The sequence below is a fragment of the Mastomys coucha genome, unplaced genomic scaffold (genome assembly GCF_008632895.1).
Source record: "Mastomys coucha isolate ucsf_1 unplaced genomic scaffold, UCSF_Mcou_1 pScaffold22, whole genome shotgun sequence".
Classification (NCBI taxonomy): Eukaryota; Metazoa; Chordata; class Mammalia; order Rodentia; family Muridae; genus Mastomys; species Mastomys coucha.
This window is the reverse complement of record NW_022196905.1, coordinates 182,077,811-182,099,430: the sequence shown is the minus strand read 5'-3', so window position 1 is coordinate 182,099,430 and position 21,620 is coordinate 182,077,811. Positions and strand designations below refer to the sequence as shown.

General features: G+C 40.0%; 1 long non-coding RNA gene across 1 annotated transcript; it reads left to right on the top strand.

Annotated features, from left to right (window-relative positions):
* Window positions 1-15,619: 15,619 nt before the first annotated feature.
* On the top strand, window positions 15,620-21,111 carry LOC116069198. Its single transcript, XR_004109899.1, has 2 exons — window positions 15,620-16,316; window positions 18,900-21,111. It is a non-coding gene; the product is annotated as an uncharacterized LOC116069198 (long non-coding RNA).
* The last annotated feature ends 509 nt before the right edge of the window (window positions 21,112-21,620 follow it).

The following is a 21,620-nucleotide window of genomic DNA, read 5'->3' as shown; positions in this document are numbered from 1 at the left end:
TTTTTTTTTTTTCTTTTATTTTCCTCGTGTATTTGTTTTGTGGTCTAGTACCATAACAAGGATTGTCCTACTGTGTAAAAGGACATTTCAAGGCAAGCCCGGAGTGCAGAAGACCCTGTTCCCCCAAAAAAGTTTTAGGCAGGGTCTCTAGAGGAGGAACACCAAGGAGAGAGCGGGAGGAGGTGTGGGGAAGGAGAAGAGAGAGCCAAAGTCAGTGTATTAAATGAACTTCATAACGATGGTCGTATCACTCCTGACTGGGTGCCTCAATCGGACTAAGGCCCAAATAGCTATCTTTCACTGTGAGGTGATGACTCACAGTTACTCATTTCACAAGTAGGGTTGCCCCAGTAGTCCCAGTCTGGCACTAGAAACCCAGGAAATTCCCATAGAGCCTGTGTTCCCTGTTGAGCAATGGAAGCTTGGGAATGCTGATTCTGCTGAGAGTGAAGGCACCAGTAGTGCGAATCAGTGTAGTTCAAGGAGAGCCAAATGACCCTCCCTCTGAAATAGACTTTTTTTTTCTATTTACCTAAAATGTTTTTATTTTTTCATTAGATATTTTCTTTATTTACATGTCATATGATTTCTCCTTTCCCAGTTTCCCCTCCAAAAAACAAACAAAACCAAGAACAAACCCCTGTTGCCTCCCCCTTCCCCATGCTTGCCACCCCACCCTCTCCCACTTATTGGCCCTGGCATTCCCCTACACTGGGGCACAGAACCTTCACAGGGCCCAGGGCTTCTCCTCCCATCGATGATCGACTTTGCAATCCTCTACTATACATAGGCTGCCAGATCAGTCACACCATGTATAGTCCTTGGTTGGTGGTTGAGTCCCTGGGAGCTCTGAGGGTACTAGTTCATATTGTTGTTCATCCTAAGGGGCTGCAAATCCCTCAGCTCCTTGGGTCCTTTCTCTAACTCCTTCATTGGGGACCCTATGCTCAGTTCAATGGTTGGCTGTGAGCCTCTACATCTGTATTAGTCTGGTACTGTCAGAGCCTCTCAGGAGACAGCTATATCAGGCTGTCTTGTCCTTCCTTCAGTCTCTGCTCCATATGAAATAGACTTTTAACTGGGCTGTTACCTGGAGTTGCTGCCCACAGTCAGGCTGGGCCTTCCCACATCAGTCAAGGAAACCAGGACAGTTCTTCAGATGAGGCTCTCTATTCAGATGATTATAATTTGTGGCAAGTTAACATTAAAGTCAACCATCATAAAAAAGGAACTTTGCTCACCTGCCAAATCCTGCCTACTCCTATAGTTTATGTTCCATGCCTCTTAAACTCAAGACGGTGTTCTCTCTGTAAGCACAGTAGCTAGTGTCCACATTACACAGGGGCCCTTGCAGGGGATGTAGCCTACCTTAGCCCTCTCCCCACAACTGGAGATGACCTCACTCTGTTCTCCCACATATGAGCTATAGACTGGGAACCAGATCTTACACTCACTCCAGGCTTGGCTTTGTGAGGGACATATTCCAGGATCTCAGACAGCAGGAAGAGGGCATGGTTGCTAATAAGGATATTTCCACACAGTAGCCGTCTACTACAACCAGAAATCATCAAACCTAAAATGCCTACGTTTTAAGAATGTGAAAATCTGCAAGCTGACATGATCATCTGGGCTTTTCCTCCCTCCCAGCACAACAAATAAACAGCTCAAAGTTACAGACTAAAATGACCTAGTCCACCTGTGGTCTTTAGTATAGATTCCTGGGAACCATCCTTAGATGCAGGGCTTAGCAAATCTAGTATTAGACCCCAATTTTGCATGTTAAGAAACTCCAAGTAGGGCTGGTGAGATGGCTCAGCGTGTAAGAGCACCGACTGCTCTTCGGAAGTTCATGAGTTCAAATCCCAGCAACCACATGGTGGCTCACAACCACCAGTAATGAAATCTGATGCCCACTTCTGGTGTGTCTGAAGACAGCTACAATGTACTCATTTATAATAAAAAATAAATCTTTAAAAAAAAAAAGTCTTAAAAAAAACCAAAGAAACTCCAAGTAAGTGTGAAGCAAGTGTTAGAAAGTACATTGGTGGAGGGGGTGAAGATACTTAAAAGTTGGAAAGATTTCTCATGTTCGAGGATTGGCAGAATTAATACTACAAAAAGTGGTTGTACCCTATGCAATATAAGGAGTCAATAAAGTCCTCCTAAAAATCCTTGTAATATTCTTCACAAAATTAGAAAATAACAGTCACAAATGTATATGAAAGTATAAAAGCCCAACTATAATGCAGTCCTTGGCAGTATCACAATACCCAGTCTCAGTGCAGAGCCATAGTAACAGAACAACACAGTCCAGACACACTGAGATACTACACCACAGTATCACAATACCCAGTCGCACACTGCAGAGTCATAGTAACAGAACAACACAGTCCAGACACACTGAGATGCTACACGCACAACAGAGCACTTGGAATCAGTGTCTACATACAGCCACCTGCTCTTGACAAACTTATTAACACTTGGAGAAAATACTGCCTCTTTAATAAGTGATTTTGGGGAAACTGGATTTCCACACTTAGAACAAAATTAGATTCACATCACTTGCCCTGTATAAAAGTCAAAAATGAATTGAAACTCAAAGACCTGAAACTGCAAACACTGACGAAAAAGCACTTTAAAGATTTTTTTGTTTTTGTTTTTTGTTTTTTTGAGACAGGGTTTCTCTGTGTAGCCCTGGCTGTCCTGGCACTCACTCTTTAGACCAGGCTGGCCTTAAACTCAGAAATCCACCTGCCTCTGCCTCCCAAGTGCTGGGATTAAAGGCGTGTGCCACCACTGCCCAACAAGAATTTTTTGAAAAGGATTCTAGTACCAGAGGAAATAATCCCAAGAACTGAAATGGAATTACATGAAATATGACACAGCAAAGGGACAACCACCTGTCCCTGTGAAGGGAGCTTACTGCATGAGGAGAAAACAAAAAGAACACAGCTAGTTATGTATCAGATAATGTTAATAGCTAGAATAACACACTTCAAAAATGATACAAGTCATATGTTCAATAGATGAATGATTACCTAAATAGACAGTTCTCAGAAGACTGCAAGCGGCCAGTAAATACTTGGAAAACATGCAACATCCTAATAAGGAAACTAATAGGGAAATGTGAATTATAACTACCTTGAGATTCCATCTCCAGTAAAGCTTCCCATCAAGATAGCACACTGCAGGGCTGGAGAGATGGCTCAGCGGGTAAGAGCACCGACTGCTCTTCAGAAGGTCCTGAGTTCAATCCCCAGCAACCACATGGTGGCTCACAACCACCTGTAATGGGATCTGATGCCCTCTTCTGGGGTGTCTGAGAACAGCTAGGGTGTACTTACATATAATAATAAATACATCTTTAAAAAAAAGAAAAGAAAAGAAAAAGCACATCACAGAAGATGTGAGGAAAGAGGAGCTCTTCTGTACTGACGATGGGAATGTGAACTGACGCAACCACTTTAAAAAGTCATGGAGGAGCTAGAGGGATCAGTAGTTAAGTGCACTTTTTGCCCTTGGACAGGACCTAGGTTTAATCTCCAGCAGCCACATGTTGGCTAATGACAATCTGTAACTCCAGTTACAGAAAATCGGACACGTGGCCTCTGGCCACTGCACACACCTAAAGTACAGACAGACATGCAAGCAAAGCACCTATACGTATAAAAATGCTCCATGCTGGGTGTGGTGGTGGCATACATTGCCAGCAAAGGCAGAGGCTGGTGGATGTCTGAGTTCTTTGCCAGCTTGGTTTACAGAGGGAGTTCCAGCACAGCCAGGACTATAAAGAGAAACCCCATCTCAAAAAAAGAAAGTAGTAATAAACCTTTGAAAACACTAGAATGGCGGTTCCTAAAGAAACTGAAAGTACAACTACCATGACCTAGCCATACCACTTAAAATACACTTAGTATACGCCAGCAGCTAAGCAACCTGCCATGGAAACAGATACCTTCACACCCATGCTCATTGCTTCATTATTCACAGTAGCCAGGAAACTGAACCAGCCTGTGTACTTATCAGTAGATCAGGAGATAAAGTGTGGTACAAAAACACTATGGAATTTTAATCAGCCGTACAAGAAAGTGAAGTCATGACATTTGCAGGAAAATGGATCCAAATGGAAATCCATTGAAGTTTTGATATGAGCCACATTTGCACAAATACTACATGTTTTATACTAGATTTAAATTTAGAATTTTATGTGTTTGTCATGAAACAAAGATGATCATGAAATGGGAGGAAGAGACCATAAGGGAAGTGGAAAATTAGTGGGATACTTATAATAGGAAAACAAAGTGGAGCCTACTGGGGGTGGTGTGAGAAAGTTCAAAGTATAATAATATATATGAAAAGGCCATTGTGTTAGCACTGATTCCTGTGCTAACCTAAAAATTAATTTTAAAAAAGAAAACCATTTTGAAAACTACCATTAAAAGATCAAAAGACAGGCCCTGATTTCAAATACTTGCTTGGTATTCAAGACTATGCCTGCTGACTGGGTTTCCTGGAATAAACATTCCATTTGTCTGCCCTGCTGTATATAAATAGTATGTTTCTGAGTCCTTTGATAGCCTTGTATCTTCTAGTTTCCTGCCCTTACCACAGTAAGTAGACCTAATTACAGGTTCTGAAAAGATAAACATTTATATTGTATCAAAGAGTAAATACAGCAGTGAGTGTAGGCAACAAATGTAGATAAGATGTGCCTGGTTATCTACATCAGTGCTGCTACAATAGCAAAGTCAGCCTGAGAGAGTGACATAGGTTAAATCAAATGTCAGAGCACTAGACTATCATGCCCAAGGTCCAAGGTTCAGCCCCTACTTGTAGTGTGGAATAAAGGCATCTAAGCGTTCCCCTTTTTTGCATTTCACATTACATGCCAGTTTGAGGGATTATGTTTAAAGCATTACAAAAATCCCCGACTAAGTATTGTCCTGATTTAGCAGTGCAGTAACCTTATCAGAAATAAGATAAAGACAATGACCTGAGAAACAGTGGCTACATTTTTCCAATGAGGTTATTTCTAATCTGAATTTCTAGAAGTTCATTTGGGATGTAAAGACTTATTTCTTAGAGGAAACATTTGTAATATAAACTATTTCTATTGAAAATAATACTTTATGTACTCTGAAATCTTTACAACTTCTAAGTATTACATGTTTAAAAACTAATAGCTTGCCAGGTACCTATAATCCCAGCACTTGAGAGGCCAAGCCAGAAGGATTGGAGTTCAGTCTGGGTTTTATGAGACTCTTATCTCAAACAAACAAACAAAAATCAAATATTTAGTAACTTATTAAGATTGTTTTTACTTTCAACCCTTTAGGATCTGGACAAGGTCTCAAATAACTCAGGCTAAACTCAGACTTGCTATGTAGCTGAGGCTGGTCTTGAATTCCTGACCTTCCTGTTTCTACTTTCCAAGTACTGGGGTTGCAGTCACATGCGACCATGCCTGGCTTACAGCATCTAAATGTTAAACTGAAGTCATTGAAACTGAAGATGTGAGCTAGTGAGAAGGATAAGAATTAGGTTTCAGGTTGGTGTGGGGGTGCTGCTGAAGAGCATTGCAGACACTGTGGTGATGGGTGTGTGTGGAATCCATCCTGACAGACAGGGACAGTAAGGTGTTTCAAAACCAGTATTTGGAATCCTATATGATTCTCCAGCATTGAGTACATAGGAATGAAAGTTGAACTCAACACTAGAAAAAAACCAGAAGGGGCATTATGTAGAGGGGGTATAGAGGAGTGGCTTTCCAAAGTATTTCTTTGGGAAATGTATAATGTTCTATTTCTCCTCCAGTCTAGCTTTGAACTCCTGGAAATAGATTGTTGTTCCTGCCTGTTTTCCATCAGAGGTCTAAGAGCACATTTATTCTTCCTTCTATGGTCTGTCCCTACCCCTCTGTAACTGTACTTGGGAGCTGAGAGGAATCATACTCATAGACCCTCTATTTCATTGCTTAGTGTGACACACTAGTATTAAATGCAGTGGCATTTTCTTTCTTGGGATTCTCATGTCAAATCAAACTCTAAAGATAAGGAAGTTTTCACAACCAGGTCTTCCATTCCCAGCAATATGGTAGATTTCATACCATGTATGACAATCTGCTTGGCTAGCTTGATGTCAACTTGATACAAGTTATTGTCCCTGGAAAGGAAGGCACCTCAATTGAGAAAATGCCTCTATGAGGTCAGGCTGCAAGGCTTTTTCTTAATTAGCGATTGATGAGCCGGGCAGTGGTGGCGCATGCCTTTAATCCCAGCACTTGGGAGGCAGAGGCAGGCAGATTTCTGTGTTCGAGGCCAGTTCCAGGACAGCCAGGGCTATATAGAGAAACCCTGTCTCAAAAAACCAAAAAAAAAAAAAAAAAATTAGTGATTGATGGAGGTTGGGGGAGGCAACTCATTGTGAGGGGTTCCACCCCTGGACCAGTGGCCCTGGTAAGCAAGCCAGTAAACATCATTCCTTCATGGTCTCTGCCTCCAAGTTCCTGCCCTGATTAAATTCCTGTTCTGACTTCCTCCAACAATGAACAATGATGTAAAAGTATAAACTGAATGAATCCTTTCCTCCCCAAGTTGCTTTTGGTCATGGTGCGTCACCACAGCAATGATGACCCTAAGTAAGACACACTTCTTATTGACACAACTAGTCCATTTGGATTAAGTGTTTAAATATATCTGGACCCAAAGCATAGAACGTATAGAACCCAGAAACATAACAGGAATCCTTAGGGATGAATGAATACTAAGTGAGATTATACCTGAAAGCCCCAACCAAAGCTAGGATACCTGAAACTTTGAAAAAAAAAATGCCAGAGAGATTTCTAAAGAGAATCTGTGAGTACAATGGCTACATTTCTGGGAAACTGAATAGGATAAGCTCCATGTGAGTCCATAGCAATTCAGTCATGAGAAATAGCCAGGCATGTTAGCATATGCCTAAACCAAGTACCAGTACTTAAGAGGCTAAAGAGAAAGAGTTCACGAACCTACAACATGAGCCTGAGGGACACAGTGATACACTGTCAGCAAAACAAAGAAAAGAAAAAGAAAGAGAACTTTTACGTTTTCCTGGCTTAAGCTAAGACTCTAGGACTCAGTATGATCATGTGATGAATTCTAAGCCAAAGAAACATGGAGAACATAATGAGAATGCCTAATATATATCGTGTTAGAGTATGAGATGATAGATATAAAAGAAACAGTAGCGATAGCAACCGAGAATTTTTCAAAAAACCAATCTTGGCATACCAGAGAATTCCAAATACAAACATCACATATATACATTATGAGGAAACTATTTCTTTGAATGTTTTTTTTAAAAAGCCAGAAAATGACAATATAAGAAAATTTAGCAGCTTAGGTAACTGCTGGATTTTTGCCAAGAGCCATGAATCTAAAGGACAGCAAGAGTGTCTTCTGTAAGCCGAGAGAAAACAGTTGTCTCTACTTGATGAGACTGGTTCCCATTTCCCAAGAAGACACGGAAATGCTACATGAGACAGTTACTCACACACAATCATGCTGAGTAAGACAATTAAATTCCCCAGTCCTTTATTAATGTCCAGACCAGAGCAGGCTCACACCTCTGGAAAGTCTCTTCATGCCTAAGCTCAGGGGTACAATGTTTTTAAGAACAAACCATAATTATATCTGTACTGGGGATAGGTGCAGTCCTTAGGGAGGACCTACAGTTGCCTACTAATGTCTGCTCTCTTTTCGAGGTTCAGTGGTATATTCCAGACATTCCATAATGTGTGGACCATGGTCAAGATCATGGACAGTCACAGAAGTGTTGCCAAAGTGGCTGTGGCATTGGGGGTGGAAGATAGAGAAGTGATCAGGCAGGCACAAAATAATGTTGGGATAAGACACTGCTATCTTAGTTATTTCAAGAGAAAAAAGAAAGATGTAAAAAGAAAACTCTCAGTTGATTAACATTATGGGCTAGGAGTATGCTGGGGGTTGGAGAACAGTCATGAGGATTGGAGCAGAAGACTAACCTGAGTTACATAATGATTTCCAGATCAACTGCAGTTACAAAGTAAAACCCTATCTCAGTATACCAAGAAAAAAAAAGAGCAAAGACAAAGAAATCATAACTAAAGCCTAGGCGGAAAGAAAATGATTTCATAGGTCAGGTTAGAGATGGGGGAAAAAAGATCCTTTTAAAATAATGGTAAAGCTAAGTAAAACTGCTTACATATGAAAGAATAATAAGACTTTATTTATAGAAGGATATTAACACTTGTGAAAACAAATCTGGTAAAGCACTTGCTTTGTAAGCATGAGGATCTCCCAGGACGCATGTGAGACACTTGGACATTCTGTGTGGACTCAGGCAGGTTCCGAGAGTCCTCTGACCAGCCACCCAAGCCTACTTCTATACCAGGCCACTGGGAAAGCCTGTCTCAAAATAGTATCTGAGGAATGACACTCAGGGTTGCCCCATGGTTTCTACACACACAAGGCATGTACTAGCACACATAACATGCATCCCTACACAAAAACAATAATGATCTGAAGGGTAGAAATTTGTCTAAAGAATTAAAAAAAAATAACACTTCTGAACTTATTAGGCAATATCACTCACTTAAAAACTGGGCAAAGATACAAAACAAAAAACAAAAACAAACAAACAAACAAAAAAACCCTGGTGAACAGTATCCCTAATGAACATAGATGCAAAACTCACCAAAATAATATAAAACCAAATTCAACATATGTTAAAAAGAAGTACACATAATAACCAAGTAGGATTTATGCATGAGATATAAGAATGGTTTAACGTGCAAATCAATTGATGCATATCTATATCAAAAATCAGTAAAATGGTCGGGCAGTAGTGGCACATGCCTTTAATCCCAGTACTTGGGAGGCAGAGGCAGGCGGATTTCTGAGTTCGAGGCCAGCCTGGTCTACAGAGTGAGTTCCAGGACAGCCAGGGCTACACAGAGAAACCCTGTCTCGAAAAGACAAAAAAAAAGGTAAAATGAATAAAGATTACACCATCATCCAACTTTAAAAAAAATCATTTCACAAGTACCTTTTTGCGATGAAAATGGTCAGCAAACAGAAACTCCCCCGACAGGCCATGTATAATAACCCTCCTGTAAATAGCATGCTAGGAAGGGCTGGAAGGCGATTCCACTCACCACTTTAATTTGGTGTAACACGAGAAGGCTTGCCTAAAACAATTAAGAAAACCAAGCAAGAGCTGCCCAAATCAGAAACGAAGTAGTAAAACCAACGGCCACAACCACTGAGGCTGCTACATCGAGAGCTGTTGGAGCACAAGTGGAGTGCCCACCGCTTTCGCTTGCCCATTCAGTTGGGAGGACAGTTCTCACACCACAGCTGCCCAGGAGGTGGGGGAGTGCTTCCAGTCAACGTTGGAACTTAGAGGTCCTTGAAGGGGTCACACCAAGATTACTAACCTCGTTAAACTCCTCAACCGTAATTACCCAGGGCCTAAAGGGACTCATAGCAGCATAGAAAACTAGAGGTACGATCTGCTTTCTTATTTTTATATGTTTACTTAACAAAGTAGTAACGATGTCCATCAACGATGTGCAGTTAGAAACAACTCAATTTTGGAAATCCTGGCACTTGTAGGCATAGCTTCCGGCCTATTTTTTTTGCAGTTAAGACTCTAAAAGCCGTCGTGAGGTTGGGGTTATAAACACTGGCCTTTCAAATTGGCCACCATCTTACCTATGAATTACTAGCAGGTGTGGCTGCAGAGGTGGCTCAGCGGTTAAAAGCATCTGCTCTTGCAGAGGAACCCAGTTCTATTCCTAACATCCACATCAGGCAGCTTACAAACGGCCTGTAATCCCAGTTTCAGAGGACTCAGTGTCCTCCACTGGTCCCTGCAGGAATTATACTCAGGTGCACAACCCTACACTTACATACACATAATTTAAGAATAAATAAGATATATGCAAAGGACCTGTAAAAAAAGTCAAAGCTCTGAATGCCACTGAGTTTGTTTTGTGTTGGCCATCTACTACTGGGCATGAAGCCTACCCTTAAGAGTAATGTGTGTATCCAGTGAGACTCCCTTGGAGAGAACTAGTTTTTTTCATTTGTGAGTAGTTATCGATTGAACATAGCTGCTGGGTTACAGTGTGGGTATGTGTCTACTTCCCCTCTCAGTGCTGGGACCCCATTGGGCCTATACCTGTGCAGGCCTTGTGCATGCTGCCACAGTCTCTGAGAACGTATATATGCATCGATTGTCTGTGCCTTGTTTCTTAGGTGTCCTTCATCCCGTCTGGCTTTTTTTTTTTTTTTTGAGACAGGGTTTCTCTGTGTACCCCGGCTGTCCTGGAACTCACTCTGTAGATCAGGCTGGCCTCGAACTCAGAAATCCGCCTGCCTCTGCCTCCCAAGTGCTGGGATTAAAGGCGTGCGCCACCACCGCCCGTCTGGCTTTTACAGTGTTTCCACCTCTGCTTCTGCAGTTTCCTGAATTCTGAGGGGGAGGATGCGCTGAAGACTTACCATTTAGGAATAAGTGTCTCTTACTCTTTGCATAGTGTCCAGTTGTGGGTCTCTGTATTTTTCCCGTCTACCTCAGGGGGAAGCTTCTCTGATGACGGCAGAGTGAGACTGATCTCCGGATATAACTGAATGTTTTCAGAATCATTTTATTGCTGCATTTCTGGGGTCAAATAGTAATATTTGGCCTATCGAATCTAAGCTTCTTGGCCATTTTAAGAGGTTTACTTATTTATGGTGCTAAGGGGTGAACCTAGGACTGTACACATAATAGACAAGGATTCTGCCATTAAGCTACAATTTTTTCTAAAAAATCATAACATTCTGTTTCTGTTCCCTAAAGTTTAATGTTTATGGATTGTGCAAAATTTAGTCTACCCCTAGAAGTCCCCAAGATCATAATAGTTCCAGCATCGTTCAAAAGTCCAAAAGTAGTCTCAACTTAGACTTGGGCAATCATTTAACTCTGAGATTATCTAAAATCAGATAGCATTTTATATACCACCCCCCCCCCAACATGCAGTGGCACAGTACATATTTCCATGCCAAAAGGGAAGAATGGGGTCATAGAAAGGAAAGATTGGGCCAAAGCAATTCCAAAACACAGTAAGGCAAACATCAGATCCTACACTCTGTTGTCTGGCATTGCAGATCTTGGTGGCATCATCTGAGCTTCCACGGCCTTGAGCAGCATGAACCCTCCAGTTATGCCACAAGCAGAGCCTCTTTCTTGAGCCAGCTCTATGTCTTCACAGCTCTATGTCTTCACAGCTCTATGTCTTCACAGCTCTATGTCTTCACAGCTCTATATCTTCACAGCTCTATGTCTTCACAGCTTTCTCCAACAGGTGCACCACAGTCCTACCATTTCCAACACCCTGGGGTCTGAACCATAACTTGTATTTTACTTTCACAGTTGTACACAGTAGCCCTCTCAAGGACTCCTTTTATGGAATTTGAGCCTAACACCCACTGCCTGGTTTTGGAACCGTCACTAGAATGACCCATTAAGTACGATTCTTGGGACCCACATGTCAGAAGAGAACCAAGTCCCATAAGTTGTCCTTTGATCTCCATATATATATATATATATCTACAGACAACATACACACACAAAATATATGTAAATTTTAAATATTTTTATTTTTATATGTGTGGATCTTTTACATTCATGTATGTCTGTGCACCAATTCATGCCTATTACCATGGAATCCAAAACAGAGCACCTGATCCGCTAGAATTGGAGTTACAATCATGTGAGTGACCAGGTAGTTGCAGGAAATGGAACCCCAGTCCTGCTCTTAAATGTTGAGCTATCTCCTCACCTCCAATTAAAAATAAACATGATACAAATGTCCAGAAACAAACCCTTGTCCAGTCAACTCTCTTTGACTACACAAGTGTAGGAGATAGTTTGTTCATAGATAGTGCTATCAAAGTTCTACATGCACAACATGTCCCTGTATCTCAGCCATGCACAAAACCAGGGCTGTATGTCAAAATAATTATATGATAGCAACAGTACAACTGATAATGAAATCTTGCATATTTGTAGTGTGACTGAACCTAGAGGATATTTTTGCCAAGTTAAGTAAGCCATATACAGAAGGACAAATGATACACGATGCCATTCACATGATGAATACAAAACTGTCAAGGTCATAGAAGCAGAGTAGAAAGGTGGCTGCCAGATGCTGGAAGAAACAATAGTCATCAGACATTGGGGAAAGTAGTCTAAAAGGTGCAAAGTTCCAATTGTATACAATAAACAATGTTCAGTTAAGAATACATCATGCCAGCAAGTGCTGGCTGTCGGGAGCCTGATATAGCTATTTCCTGAGAGGCTCTGACAGTGCCCAACTAATACAGAAGTAGAGACTCACAACCATCCATTGGACTGAGTACAGGGTCCCCAATGAAGGAGTTAGAGAAAGGACCAAAGGAGCTGAAGGGTTTGGTTTACAGCCCTTTAGGACGAACAACAATATGAACTAACTAGTACCCTCAGAGCTCTCAGGGACTAAACCACCAACCAAAGAGTACACATGGTGGGACTCATGGCTCCAGTAGCTTATGTATAGCAGAGGATGGCCTAGTCGGTCATCAATGGGAGGAGAGACTCTTGGTCCTGTGAAGGTTTATGCCCCAGTGTAGGGGACTGCCAGGGCCAGTAAGCAGGAGGGGGTGGGTTAGTGAGCAGGGGGAGGGGGAAGGAAATAGGGTTAGTCTTTTTGTTTGTTTGTTTTTGATAATTTTTGGAGGGGTAACCAGGAGAGAAGATATAATTTGAAATGTAAATAAGGAAAATATGTAATTTTTTAAAAAAAGAATAGTTCATATACTTTTGCTAGAAAGGTCAACTTTAATTATTTTTAACATACACACTAAAACTTCAGGAAGAAACTTTGGAGTGAAGAATGGGTTTATTTTGTAGTAATAGTGATTTTTTTATGAGTTATCTCTGAACTCGGCAAGAATTTTTCTGTGTATATACAAAATATTTCAATAATTTTTCTTAAAGATAAGCTAAATTAGAGAAGATAACAGAAGATGTATATTTCTGATACATTGGTACTAGTCAGTTTTCTGTTATTATAAACTACCTACTGCTGGGTACTTTAAAAGGAGTGTCTCTAGCTTTTAGTTCTGGAAGGTTTGAAGACGATTGGCTCTAATGATGGACATGTGAATGGCATTAGAGAGTTAAGAGTGTGTGAAAAGAGGAGAGAACACACTGCTATTCCAGAAGCCAGAGAGACTGGAGTATCATGACCTCCATGTCAATCCTTTCTGACTCCTAATGACCCAGTGACCCATCCATTAAATGTTCTTTCACCCCTGAACATTGTCATAAATATAAAATCCCCAACACATGAGTCCTTGGAAAGTCATACTTAAAGCATAACAACCTATCAGTGGGTAAGGAATAATATTTATGACTTTATGACACAGAGGATGACAGTCAAGATGTTTTCAAAACGCTCAGGTTTTTTTTTTTTTCAAACAGACAAAAGATCAGAGGAAAACTCGTTTCTTCAAGGTAATGATCACAGACTACTCAAGGTGCCCCTGTGATAGGACTGGACACAACTGACTCATAAGAGCCCACGAGAGCAGACTCCAATTTGTAATCCCAGAACCACAAAAAAAATTATCATGAAATAGCATCTCTAGCAATGAGACTGATGAGAATGAAAAGTACAATTAACACAGCATTAACAAGAACACCAACAGTGGGTACCTTTATCCGCTTTTGAAGTAGAAAGAATCACTTTGGTTAACCATGGGAGTATTTCACAATTCATGTATTTCCCTCCTTGAGATCTTGGTGTTTAAGATATACACTCACCATCAGTGTCTAAGGGTGGTTTTTGTCTTTTTTGACAGGATTCTGAACAAGTGACACATACAATTGTGGTTGGCTTGGTCATGTGTGTGTTTATTAGAAATCCAAAACCAAACCCAAAAATTTGGTCTTAACAGCTTAGAGAACAGAAAAAAAGCCACATTCTGAGATAAAAATCAGATCCTTAAGGCATTATACATGATCTATAGTTCTTCCAAGGTCCAACACAAATTGAAGTTCCCAAATATGGGCTGAACAGTGTTATTTTCATGTCTATACAGAAAGTAAGAAATGAAGCAAGTGAGTGTGGTTGAAGAAAGAGAAAAGGGTAAGTATAGAGAACCCAGGTTAACGTTTGACTATGTTTGCCCACGAAACCTTGTTGTTTGGACAGTTTAGTTTCTTCGGCTCTGTAAGTAGTCAGTCAAGTGATTGTGATGTGGCTATTATGCATCTTCACTATGTCAGGCATTCTGCTTGATGTTGCAGATATGATGAAACATCAAACAATTAAATAATCATTCAATAATTAAAGTGTGCAAAGTAAGGAAAAATACAGGATATTTGAGAACTGACTAATAGAAGGAGCAAACATGGTAGAAAGATGTAGGTCAGGGAAGGCTTGCATATGTTCAGATGAGTAGAAGTTATACATATAATGACTGGCATGGGAGAAAATATGCCAAGTCTAGGAACCTTGTGAGCATTCAGAACACTGAGATAGGATGGAGCAGTGTTTTTAGATGATTTTTTTTTTTGACTGAGGGAGAATGAGTTAAGGACAGTCAAAAGAAAGGAGGCCAGAGAGGAAGCCAGAGGCAATGTAGCCTCTGATATGAGTCTTGCAAGACTTGTAGAAATTCTGGTCTTGAGTGTGCAGTTATTGGAGACTATTGAACATCAGGCAATAATATCATATTTTCATTTTTAAAAGATTATTCTGACAAGGTGAAAAAATGTACATTCAGAAAAATTCTAGCACTTGAGAGACCAAGGCAAGCAGACTTTTATAAGTTCTAGGCCAGCCTGGTCTACATAGAGTTCCAGGTCAGCCAGGGCTTATTCTGTCTGCATTTTAGAGTCTATAGCCATTCTGCTGTGAGTGTGCCTAATCTTACCATCTGCTTGCATTGTAGAGTATATTTTGAAAAGGCAAGTCCCAGTAGAAATTTATCATAATGGTAGAGGCCAGAATTAGGGTAGCCTGGACTACAGTATTGACAAGGAGAAGCAATAGGGCAGCCTGGACTACAGTACTGATAAGGAGAAGCAATAGGGCAGCCAGGACTACAGTACTGATAAGGAGAAGCAATGGGATGCTTTAAATATGACCTTAGTCCTATGATTCATGCAAGAGATCAAGAAAAGGCCAGTCAGGACAACTCCTAAATTCCCAGAAGTGGTAGCATTTGATTTACCAAATGAAGATTTGGAAAGGAGAAGGAAACTGATGAGTGCAGTTTTGTCTTGTTATAAATTATGTATGAAATAGCATTGGAGAGAACAGAATCTAGACACAGAAGATATGGGAGGGGATGAGGTCAACTTGGAAAACATAGTAAGACATGTAGACAGAATAGATGCCTCCAATTTGTAACATGGTGTGTAGCTTGCCATGGAAATGAGGTCAAAGAATGATTCAGAAACCAGCAGAGTAACACAAGCCACAAAGAGCTGAAGGAAGAAGGTATGGCTCACTTGGCCTTAGTACACTAAAAGACCTTCTAAAATGAAAATAGTCTTTTGTGCTACAGGGCTCATGGAGTACCCTAGTGAGGGTATTTTTGGTAAAGTAATTGGTCTGATAGCCAGATAAGGAAGTGTTGATGGGTGGGGAGGAGGTGAGAAAATAGTTATAACACTGATTCTACACTTTTAATTTATAAGAGCAAAAGTAAATGCAAAATAACTTTGTATTATCTTGACAAGTTAGCAAGCTTTTATTTTTCTAAGTGAAAATATTTTAAATTCTACCTAGCAATATCATCACTTCATTTAAAAAACAAACAAATAAGAATAATATAACAATAAAAGTTAGTCCTTTGGAAAAGAAGGTTGGGATTTTTCATCTAACATACTGACTTATAATATCATGTATGGGTAGACATAAACAATATTAGTTTATCAGTTTCCCTCTTACTAGGGACATATAAAAATCTTCTAGTGATCTGATCCTAATTCCTGGCCCAGGGTTTGGTCCTTTCTACCTAGCTCTCTTTTGAGACACTAGGTATGCATGCAGGAGAGTAAGGTTAACAATAGGATCCAATAGAGACTGTTTGCTTAGCATCCAAGATTTCTGTTTATATTTTGATGCTACTGTTACAACAGCAAAAGAAGAGTGGCTTCAGATGGAAGAGAAAAGGTCATAATTTACAGCACAGTGTTCCTGAAAGAGTGCAGCCAAGAGTCCAGAAGACAGGTGCGGGGACTGGATTTCAATGGGAAAGGTAACATTCTCTTCACTCTAGCAAGGAGCAGAAAGCATAAAAATAGGGACTGAATATGGCAAAGAATTGGGTACAGTATATCATGTCTGATTTTTTTAAAAAATGTTATTTATTTCTATTTCATGTGCATTGGTGTTTTACCTGCATGTATGTCTTGTGTGAGGGTATCAGATCCCAGGTAACTAGAATGACAGACAGTTGTAAACTGCCATTTCAGGGCTGGGAATTGAACCCAGGACCTGTGGAAGAGCAGCCAGTGCTTTTAACCACTGAGCCATCTCTCCAGCTCCATCCTGATTTTTTTTTTTACATATACATTTTATTTAATTTTTAGACCATGTCTTAGTTAGAGGTTCTATTGCTCTAATAAAATACTGTGACCGTAAACAACTTGGGAAAGAAAAGGGTTCCTACATCATTATCCATCATTGAAGAAAGTCAAGGCAGGAACTTAAGAAGGATAGTTACCTGGAGGCTGGAACTGAAATTGAAGCCAGAGAGGATTCCTGCTTACTGCTTACTCACCATGATTTGCTCAGCCTACTTTCTTATAGCTCCTGGGACCACCAACCTAGTGGCAGCATCACCCACAATAAGCTGGGCCTTCTCACATTAGACATCACAGAGAAATTACACCACAGGCTTGTTTATAGGCAAATCTTATGCAGGTATCTCCTCAACTGAGAGTCCCACTTCCAAATGACTCAAGCTTGTGTCAAGCTGCCACAATGCTAGCCAGCACCAGCTAGAGCTGGTGTAATGTTTCCCAAAACACCCTTGAACTTCCTTTATAGCCAGTAATGGCATTGGACTTCGGGCCCTTCTGATTCCATCTCAAGTGCCAGGGTTACAGGTATGCAGCATACCTGATTTATGTGGTACTGGGGATCAAACCTAGGGCTTTGTGTACATTAGGCAAGAACTCTACCAAGTGTGCTACATCACCAGATTACAAACTTTTAACACTATCTGATCTACTAAGTAGAACTCAGCAGCCCAGGTGCACATAGGTAGAAGATAAAGATATCCGTGTTCATCAGATTGGCGTCTTACAGTCTGGACAACAAAAAGACAAGAAACAAGAATGTTTACCATATATGCAATTGAATGGTTGACTGCAGAATCTTAGCCTAAGAGAAGAAAATAGAAAACAGGCTTATGACTTTTGGAAGTCCCATGCAAAAACAGGCATACCTGATAGTACAACTTAGAAGCTACAAAGTTTGTTTAGACTTCAGCCCAGTGGTTTACATATGAGCTGCTATGTTCTATATTTGTCCTTTCTCATTATATATAACTTTGCATGGGGATTGTATGGCTTACATAAGGTTTTATGATCTGGCCTGGCAATTTAGTGTAGTAGCTAAGGGTATGTGCCTCAGAACTAGACACATTAGACATAACCACTTATATACAACTCACACTTGCCCCATAAGATTACAGCAACTACTTCATATCTTTATTGATCTCCAGTCAACTTAAAACTTAGAATGCAATCTATCAGTCTATTATTCCTTATGTTATTGTATCTATCACTTGGTATCTGATATGAACACAGTTATTTTAGTTAATTAATCTATTAAATCTATTAAATAACTACTCAAAAATCATGCCAAATATTTAGAAAATATAACAATTCACACACACAGTTTTATATATACATATATATATGTGTGTGTACATATATGTGCACATACATACATACATACATACATACAGTATAGAGCCGGAAAGTCCATTATTAGAGCTCCAGCCTCAGAAAAAGCCTCTTTACTTGATCCTCACGTAGCTAAAGGCAGAAGCAGCCAAAGGCTGTGTGAAGAGCCTCTTTTGAAAAGATATTACCTGCCAGGTGGTGGTGGCACACGCCTTTAATCCCAGCACTTGGGAGGCAGAGGCAGGCAGATTTCTGAGTTCGAGACCAGCTGGTCTACAGAGTGAGGTCCAGGACAGCCAGGCCTATACAGAGAAACCCTGTCTCAAAAGAAAGAAAAGAAAAAAAGATATTACCTGTGCTTGCTTCGGCAGCACATATACTAAAATTGAAAAGACATTACCTCCAAGCAGGACTGTGGTGGCCCAAGCCTTTAATCCCAGCACTCTGGGAGGCAGAGACAGGTGGTTCTCTGGAGGCCAGCCTGGTCTACAGAGTTCCAGGGACAGCCTGGAAACAACAACAACAAAAAAGAAACAAAAAATCCTAAGAGGATCCTACGTTCAAATGCCAGTGCCTAAGTTCAGTCTAATCAAAACACCAGAACATATGTCAATATTTGAATGGGAGTTGAGTGTGCATTATTTTCTTTCTAGTTGTAAGCTTGAGGTTGGGCATTAGTGTGTTAACACTGTGTGTGTATCTTCAGTAGCACCTATAGATCTGCTCTGTATATAGAGTCAATGATAACTCTTTACCCCATATATTAGTGCAATACTTGCTGTGACTGGCTTGTCATTTCATACTTCTCACCTTCCTGAGAAATACATACAGCTGTTAGACAGAGTTAAAGAGCACTGACTAGAGTGAAACTGACCGAATAGCTTAGAACCCAGGGCAAGACGAGATTTCATCTTCTTGTCCTCTAGAGAGAATCTGTGCATCCAGTGACTTGAAAAAAACAATTCCATCCTGGGTCACAACCAATTTCTAAGATAAGAGGGTGTGATGAGTGCGGGTGAAGCTGGAGCTGACAGCACCATCTCCATCGACAGCCTGCTGGCATGGACCTCTAGGAGCTTCCCCTCCTTGACTACCTTCTCTACATGTCTTCAGAAGCCCTCCTTTCAAGTGCTTTCTCTGGAATTTACAAGCCATCATGTTACAGGTGTATTTGTAAGATTCTAGAGAGATCTACCTATCTGGGAAAACATGGGCGAACACAGCAACTGTCGACTTCGGTTCTTGTCATCTAGGGCTGTATGCAGCGAGCATATTTCTGTGGAAGGCAGATGTGAATGAGAGAGCCAAGCAAGGGACTAGCTCATAGCATGACTCTTACAACGATCTGCCAATTACCAAAGTCACTCCTCCCTTGGAGAGACATGAATGGAAGAATTTGGAGGGGAAAGGTCAAGTTCTCGCCTCAAAATAGCTGATTTATGTCCTAAGCTCATACAATATAGAAGCAGAAATTCAGGAGAAGGCCCAAGATTCCCGCGTCAGTACAGGAACTGACATGCAGGCTCCGTAGCTTTACATAGTCCCCATCTGTTATTCAGAAGGTGGTGCTTATTTCTCTGTGTGCATCAGTTAGGTTACTCTGTACAAGCACAATCCAACTTGCAAGCAAAGCACCTAGAGCCTTGTGATAAGGAGTCACAGGCTTTGTAATAAGGCTTCAGTGATGAGGAGTAGCGTGACCCATGGGACTCTAGACTCCAGCTGTCAGGCAGGCTTGGGCATCAGTTGATCTAACATCCAAACAATGCCACCAATGACCCAGTTTCTTTTATTCTTTCCACCATGATGTCCACTGTTATCTAATTCATCTTAGGTGGCTCCCTTCAGGTCTGTGTCATGACTGCCAACAGCACTGGACTATAAACTTCCTCTTCTCTGTCCAAACAGAGAAGGCAACTGCTTTGACTGTACGGCACAAGCCTTGGGCTTCAAATCACAGCTTGGTTGATACAAGTTAGCTGAGTTAAGTCCTAAACCAAGCATTTCAGCGAGAAGAAGAGAGTGATCTTAAATGTCTTAGGTCAGTCAGGGCCCCTCAGTAAGGTTAGGTCTCATTCACATCCTGTAGCTGCTACATGACAGGACTGGAACTAAGATCTGTGAAATATCCACAATATAAGCCAAAGAGTAGACTCCTTACACTTGTATTAAGTGCTCAGTATTTATTGAGAGAATAAATTTATTACAAATGCACTAGAAGCAGTTTGCTGAAGCATCAAGTAGCTAGTTATAATCATTTATGTAAAGTACAGTGTTATATAAGGTTACAATAGTTTAGTTATTGTAGGATTTAAGTTGTAAAGAGCCTTCAGGACTAGGGGTATAGCTCAGTGGCCTATGTTTAAAATCTACAAGGTTTTAGCACATGTGAAAAAATAAATGAGGAATATCCCGGTCAGAAGTATATCTCATTTAGGAAAAAGTAAGATAGGACAGGATTTTTTTTTGAAATGGCGATTGAAATATAACTTACATGAGTTATCACTGATTCAATACAACTTCACAGTGTTTCACAAATAAAGATTTAGTACAAATGGAAAGATAATTGTCATAACTTTTCTTTTGACATTAATAGAGGGACAATTGATTAAATGTGAACACTAAACTTTTAGCTTTGAAACAAAACATTATTGCTTTATCTCAAGCTTTGGTAATATTTTACATTTTTTTAAATCTAAAAATTAAGAGAAAAAACAAGTAACCCTTGGTGTTGTAAAGCAAATAGAAATAAGATATAATAATTTTATATAATATCTTATTTTCTATTTTTATCTCTTATCATCTTTATTCTTTCCTGAAAGACAGAAAAAAAATTCTTAAAACACATACATTTTAAATGTATTAGGCCTTTTAAAAATAAATACAATTAATTTATTTGAGATCATGACAAAGTCTCACAGGCTTTCTACAAAGCTACAGTCCTGAAGATTTAGGTTTACAAGTGTGTAAAACATACCCAGTTCCTCTAAACTTCTTTGCTTTTAGAAACATATACTTACACGTGGTAAATTATTCTGTTAAAACATTTATTTTTCAAACTGAAATAGTATCTCCATATCTTACCTTCTACTACAAGCTGTTGTACTTAATCTTTATTAAATCAAATCATACTTCTGAGTATGTGGCATATTCATTTAGGGTGGGTAATTGGATTACAATCATTTTCAGTGTTCCACCTGGGGAACGTAGGAACTTTCCGTAGGAGATTCAGAAGTCTATGTCTTATCAAGAACTTCAGCTATCCCTATAAACAATTTAAATACTTATGCTGACTTTCAAATACTAAATAGCTTATCCAATCTTCTGACTTGATACATCTTTGGAGAGTTTAAATCATCTTTTCTAAACACATAATCATTCACAAATACATTTAAATATCATCTCTCTAAATATATGCTTAAACTCCTATAAAGTTTTCTATAACCACACACCTTGATTTGGGAATTGAGTAGATTAAAAAAAAAAAATTAGACACCTGTAATATTAGCAACTTGAAAGGCTGAGTAAATTCATCCAGCCTGGTGAGACCTTGCCTCAAAATATAAAAAGAGGGCTATGGATAGAAGTCATCAGTGTGACCTCTTGTAGCATTTGCAAAGCCCTATGTGCACTGAACACTCAAAAAA